This window comes from Cicer arietinum, chromosome 4 (assembly GCF_000331145.2).
Source record: "Cicer arietinum cultivar CDC Frontier isolate Library 1 chromosome 4, Cicar.CDCFrontier_v2.0, whole genome shotgun sequence".
Lineage (NCBI taxonomy): Eukaryota > Viridiplantae > Streptophyta > Magnoliopsida > Fabales > Fabaceae > Cicer > Cicer arietinum.
The window spans coordinates 33,074,642-33,081,614 of record NC_021163.2 but is presented as its reverse complement, the minus strand read 5'-3'; the positions used below and the strand labels follow the sequence as shown (position 1 = coordinate 33,081,614).

The 6,973-nt window shown below is 33.9% G+C and overlaps 1 pseudogene; it reads right to left on the bottom strand.

Moving 5' to 3' along the window:
- Positions 1 to 1,166: 1,166 nt before the first annotated feature.
- Positions 1,167 to 2,254, bottom strand: LOC113784141 (small ribosomal subunit protein uS3m-like; annotated as a pseudogene).
- Positions 2,255 to 6,973: the final 4,719 nt, after the last annotated feature.

Sequence of the window (6,973 nt, the reverse complement as noted above, 5' to 3'; positions counted from 1 at the left end):
GATTCGATTTACCTTGTTGCTAATTGAATGATGGAAGTAACTCTTCTTCCTTTTTGCGTTAGCGGCTTTGAGCTCTTAAGGAGTCAAGAATTTGCTTTGTTAGTTGGAGAAATGATTGATTTGAAAGATCATATTTAATTAGCTTATACCTGTCCATTATTGACTCTGTTGATCGTATGCTTGAGCTGGTAGTCTTTCTCATTGGCTTGTACTTGAGATTGCCTCTTTGTTCAAAATCCATATCTTCCTACTGCCTTTGAGAAAAGGGAACGAAGGAATTCCATTTATTGTCACAAGAATTGTTCAAGTTGAATGTTAATAATCGATTAAATATGATCTTTGAAGACTTGAAGGACTAGTGTCCAAACCTGTTTGATGGAAAGTAGTCCCTTTTGGGGCAACACTTCCTCGTAAGGAACTATCAATAATCCATATTTCTTGTTGTGGAACCTTGGATTAACCGTCCCAGTTAGCTATTATAGGCAAAACAAAAAAAGACATCTTGAATTTTCCATAAGAGTCAAACTATAATTGTGTCTGACACATATGGCGGTGGGAGCTACTTTTCCCTTTATTTCCACTAGATGGGAATGCATTAATCTGCTATGTTCATAGAACTTTTGGCCTCCTTGCCATGTACAAACGTAATTAGAAAAGACTTGCCCGAGCACCACCTTGTGATCATAAAGAAGAATATCAAATACAATCACAAGAAAGAGTACCCGAAAAAACTGTAACGTATCTGGGTCATACACCTGGAACAATCGTACAATTTCGACAATTCAAAAAAAATTATATCCATTTCTCTTAGTGTCTTTCCACTTCCTTTATTTAGGAAAAACCCTTCGCCTAATTCTTTTGAGTCTCGACCTGGTTTTTCCCCGCTAACCAATTACGTTACGACCACTAAATAAACATGGTTAACAAACATGGTTTATGCGTTGCGAATGTAGCGGTTGGTTGAGCACTTGATAAACTCACACAATCCATCTCAAATAGGACTTGTCCCGCGAACACACGAACAATCTTGCTTGTAGAATTCCCTTTTCCTCTTCAAATTCTTACTTATGTAGGTTTCCCGGTAATAGGAATATCTGTGAAAACTCTTACCCATATCTTACCATTTTTTTGGAATTGTTCGCTCATAGAACGATGGAAGTGTCCAATTATAGCCCAACATGTTGCTTCAATGGCTCGATATGAAAGCGATCAGCTCTACAACTTTTAGTTTCATATCTTCCAAAACCTAGTTTTGTTATGTCTAGTTTGCAACCCCTACTACATCTTCCTTTATGATATTTACTAAATTTCATACATTTCGAATATAGCACATCTCGTTTTTACTTACTACATGAAATCCACACTTTGTCACATAAGATTCCGTAATGAGTAGATACTTCCGCATAAGTATAATAAATTTTCTAGTTAAATACATTACAAGATGTCTTTCCATGCTTTTTGTATTCAGTTCTAGCTATTTATGTGTCTTCTAATCGACCTGAACAACATATAACAGTCCTCTTAACCCTGTTTATTCATTACTAATTGAATATCCTTCACTATTCTACTAAAAATGGAACAAAATGAGAAATTATAAAAGCACTTTGATAAACAAATTTGATCTTGACCGATTCAATTAAGATAATAGTGTTTGTTCTATTACACACAAAATATCACATTTTTTTTCACTTTACGTACGAAATTTTTCTGTTTCTTAGTGTGATCTCTATCATCATCATCATCATCTCTATTCCCTATATCCACTCTCCTATCCTATGTAGGTTTATGAATTTATCTATTAGTTCCATTAACATATCCTTACTCATGAGGTTCTAACATTGGATCCTTAATTGACCAAGGAGTGGTTTTGAGACATTCTAAAAAAAGGTTCTTATAAATCCCAACTATATCCCTTGGAATGAAAAAGGTAGCACTAAAGAAAGGAAATAGCGAGATGGTGGTTTTCTTTGTGCCCACAAAGCAAAGATCGTTCATCAAGCGAATGAAGTGGGTTAACCTCTTTTTGGCTTCGGTCAAACACTTTTTCTCGCTAGTCGAGCTTTCTACAAAAAAAAAGTGATGTGAGAATGTATTCTCTTATCTAAGCTTCTTCCATTCAAATTTACTCCCTCATTATAGATGGTTTGACCACAACCGATGCTAAGAAATGATTGAGAACTACGATGGAATCGAAATGCATTTGGTTCTTTCTACAATAAAGGTATTGCATGATCGAAGAATTCAAGGAGGGGCACACTGCATAAAGGTTGTTGTCATTTTGAGGGAGGGGTCTTTTGCATAGGGTTCCCTGTGCACCCTAATTCAACATTTTTATGTTTTAGTCAAGCTTAAACTTATTGAAAACTAAAACGTTAACACTATAATAATTATATAAAAAAAACAGCTGCATTTCACCTTTTAAAATAAAACAAGTTTACTTACTATAAAAATAAAAAATAAAATAAAATAAAAAATAAAAAAGCGCCAACAAGCACATTCTTTCTAAAGTTAACTTTCTTGCTTCTTGCTTTAGAAAGATTGCATCGTTAATTCTTCTTGACTAAGAACATCATAGAAAGTCAAGACTCGTCTCTTGTTCTATGAATCTACAACTCTCTTTACTGAGCGAGACTCCATTGATATCTCTACTCGTGGTTGTATTTTCCATTTTCTCATTTTGTTTGACAACCTAAACTAGGCTCCATTTTAGTTAAGTTTTCGGACTAAATAAAAAATAGGTCAGAAGCGCGTAAGAATGGTTGGTGGCTGCTTAGTCTCACCCGAGAGTCTAATCTCATTTTACTTATTTTTTAATTAATAAAAAAAATAAGGGAGTCGATGTAGGTTTTTTCCCTTCAACTGCATAGTTGCGCTTGCAAGTATTACGATCCCTCTATTCCACACATCTCACTAGCTCATGTCAGTTCCACCAAAAACTCTCATTTGTTGAAGGGGAGGATAGTGTGCTTTAGACGCCAAGCGGGAAAGGTATCTTTCTTCTTTCGTTTTAGTGTATTCATTGATCTAAAACTTAGCACTTGTTTTATTATTGATTCAAGGAGTGGAGATATTCTTGAATGAAGTCTATCTAAACCGAATTAACACTTCTCAAATCAAGCTAGGCCTCTCCTGATCCGCTTATAAAAATATCAGATTAATTGAAAGAAATAAAATAGATAAATAAATAAAAAATATATATCAAGTTTGATAAATTTTAAATTACCATTTTTAAAATATTTCAAGCATTAATTGATAAAATATCTATTTATGTCATTTTGCATTTTAAGTTAATTGATCGCTAATTTACCAAACACATCAATAAAACTATCAACAATAAATTAATTTTAGTAATCAGAGCCACAATATAATGGAGAGTACGGCAATTTCAACCCGATGTTTACAATATTTTTTACTAGAAATACTTAGATTATTTATCACTTTCCCTGTTTTTTTTAGAGACAGTTTTCCTCTTTTTTTATTACTTCTTTTTTACACTAATTTCATGTTCATTCTCCATCTCAACTTACTTCATAATCCCTCTCCCTCCAATCTCACTTTCACTCTCTCTTTCACTATCACAACTTATCGCTGCATCGCCACCCTCTTTAAGTACATAAGTCAAGCAACAAATTCCTAATGAGCCAAATACATGTGCCAACAACATTAGAGAGTTAGATCAAATAGTTAAATTCCATACAATTGGTGATTTTGTTTGTACGACGCTTGTTGCTATGAATTTTGTTTACAAATTCTATACTTGGGATAATTCTTGAATAATTTTATTGCTGAACTTTGTTGATTTTGCAAGCTCTTTTTGTGATTGTTGTTTGCAAATGTCATATTTTTTGAATTCTTGAATAATAATGTTGCTGATGTATGATAGAAATAAAACTGGTTAATTGTTGTATGTCATATTGTTTTATGCATAATGGAGTTTTATGTTATATAGTCAAATTTGGGATGAGTATTAGTTATTTGTGTATTGGAGAGTATATATTATTTTGAGTGCAATGATTATGCACTGATGGTGCAAAGTAACCATCTTACTATATATACATATATTGTAACAGTTCATTTAGAAAAACTACTTCTTATTCAATTTTGACCGGACGTTAGTATAAAACAAGTTTAGATTGATGGTGCGTGTCCTTTATTCTCTATTATTTTCTAGCCTTCAAGTATTATGTTACACAAAATTTAAAAGCAACTTTGAATTCTTAACGAAAGGGACTGCATTTTTCTTTTGCATTTTGTTTTGTGAAAAATGTGCAAATTATAATTTGCTATTATTTTTTTAGCAAAATGATGAAACTTGTGGTGGTTTAAACCACCATCATTTATGAAAAGACTGTCATTTAAAAGAATGTTTAATATGGTGGTTAGCAATAAATTGACTTTTATACTTTTTGGTAGACAAAATTACCGTGTAGTTAGAACCACCATATTCTTCGAATATAGTAGTTGAAATTGCCACAATTCTCCTTTTTTTTTGTAGTGATTCCACTATTGTCCAATATTTTCATTCTTTTTAATATTCTCTTTGATTTTATATTTGTTTTGTTTCATACGGTCAAATTACAATATACTTTTGTTTAGAATTGGGTTGGTTTAACCCACTTTACTCTTACACAAAAATAATTTATCATTTAAATTTTTTTATAATGTTTGACTTTTGTGTGCATTGAACGAGAAGAATATATTGAGAGACATGTTGAATAACCCATGTGTTTCAACTACACATAGAAAGTTCTTTATATAGACTATGAGTAATAAATACACATAATGATAGGAATACTTACATATATTCTATTTATTTACATAATAATATTTTATTTTCAACACTGCCCCTCAAGCTGGAGCATATAAATGAAAACATCAAGCTTGCTACATATATAACGAATTATAGGACCTCACAATGACTTTGTAAAAACATCTGCCAATTGATCATTAGAATTGACAAAGATAGCAATGATGTTGTCCAATTCAATATTTTCTCTAACAAAATGACAATCTATCCCAAAATGTTTGGTCCTCTCTTGTAAAACAAAATTTGAGGAAATGTGCAATACAATTTGATTATCACACATTAGTCTCATTGGACTAGCCTTTTTAAATTGAAGTTCTTTTAGCAACTGCTTTAACCACATGAGCTCACATGTTACTAGTGCCATGGCTATGTATTCTGCCTCTATTTCGGATCTTGCAACAACATTTTGTTTCTTACTCTTCCAAGATATTAAATTTCCTCCAACAAGTGCACAATATCCATAAGTGGATCATCTATCAGTAGGAGAGTCTGCCCAATCAACATCTAAGTAACCAATTATCTGAGTATGTCCTCTAACTTCATAAATGAGACCTTTTCCAGATGCACTTTTGATGTATTTAAGAATCCGAATTACAACATATATATGTTCTTGGCAAGGAGAATATAAGAACTGGCTTACCACTTTGATATCAAAGGAAATGTCAGGATGGGTGACTGTGAGATAGTTTAATTTTCCAACCAACATCCTATATTTTCCTGAATCTGATAGAGCCTCCTCCTGACTAGGTAGGAGTTTGACATTTGGATCCATAGGAGTATCAACTGGTTTGACATTTAATAGACATGCTTCTTCAAGAATATCCATAGCATATTTTCTTTGTGAAATTACAAGGTTTTCCTAGGATTGGCCTACCTCAATACCCAAAAAATAACGGAGTTTACCGAGGCCTTTAGTGTTAAACTGATTTGGAAGATGTTGTTTCAACTAGAGTATTATTTTCTTACGACTACCAGTTATGACAATGTCATCCACATAAACAATAAGATAGATGCACCTTTGGACTGAGTGATGATAAAATACAGAGTGATCGACTTTACTACAAATCATACCAAACTCTTGTACTATCGTGGTGAATTTTACAAACCAACATCTAGGAGATTATTTAAGACCATAAAGGGACCTATGTAGCTGATAATCCATGGTGGAAGGCTACCCCTGAGCAACAAACCATGGTGGGTGCTCCATATAATCTTCCTCTTCAAGATCAGCACGCAAAAATGCATTTTTAATGTCAAGCTGATGGAAAGACCAATGTCAAATTGTTGTAATGGAGAAAAACAGTCTGACAAATGCCCTTTTGGCAACATGTGAAAAGGTATCGCTGTAGTCCAACCCAAAAATATGAGTATATCTCTTGGCCATCAAAAGAGCCTTAAATTTATCAATCTTACCATAAAGGCCAACCTTCACTGTATAGAGTCAACAAAAACTTACCAAAGACTTCCCATGAGGTAAAGGGACCAGTTCCCAAGTACCACTGCTTTGTAGAATACACATCTCATCAAGAACTTATCGCCTCCACTCAAAGTGGGATAATGCTCCACCTAGAGATTTAGGAATTGAAACATAAGACAAAGAAGACAAGCAAGTGTAATGCAAGAGAGAAAGATAATGATAAAACAAATCAATATAATAAGGAGATTGATTATGTGTTGTGTAAATATCCTTACGAAGAGCAATGGGAAGGTCATGCTCAGGTGGCAGGGCCGGATCCAATGATGGCGTTGAAGGAGAGTCTGCAATGGGAACAGGAACATGCACAACGATGGGTGGGTGACGACGATGATATGTTTGTATTTGTGGTGGAGTTTGGTGGCAAACTCGATAGGTTCGAGAGGAACAAGAGTGGGCATAATAGGGATAACTACTCGAGGAGGTTCATGATTGATGTCTTGATGGGGCTTTGTAGCTACATGGGTCAGTTCAAAATATGGTACAAACTCGAAAATGTACCATCAATTGATGTAACATATCGGTGTAGTGCATGAGAATAACAACGATATCTTTTTTGGGACCGATGATATCCGAGAAAACATACTTGAGTGATCGAGTTGACAGTTTGTCGAGACCATAAGATAAATCGTGAACAAAACACATGGATCCAAAGACACGAGGAGGTAGTGGGTGAAAAGGGATATAGGGAA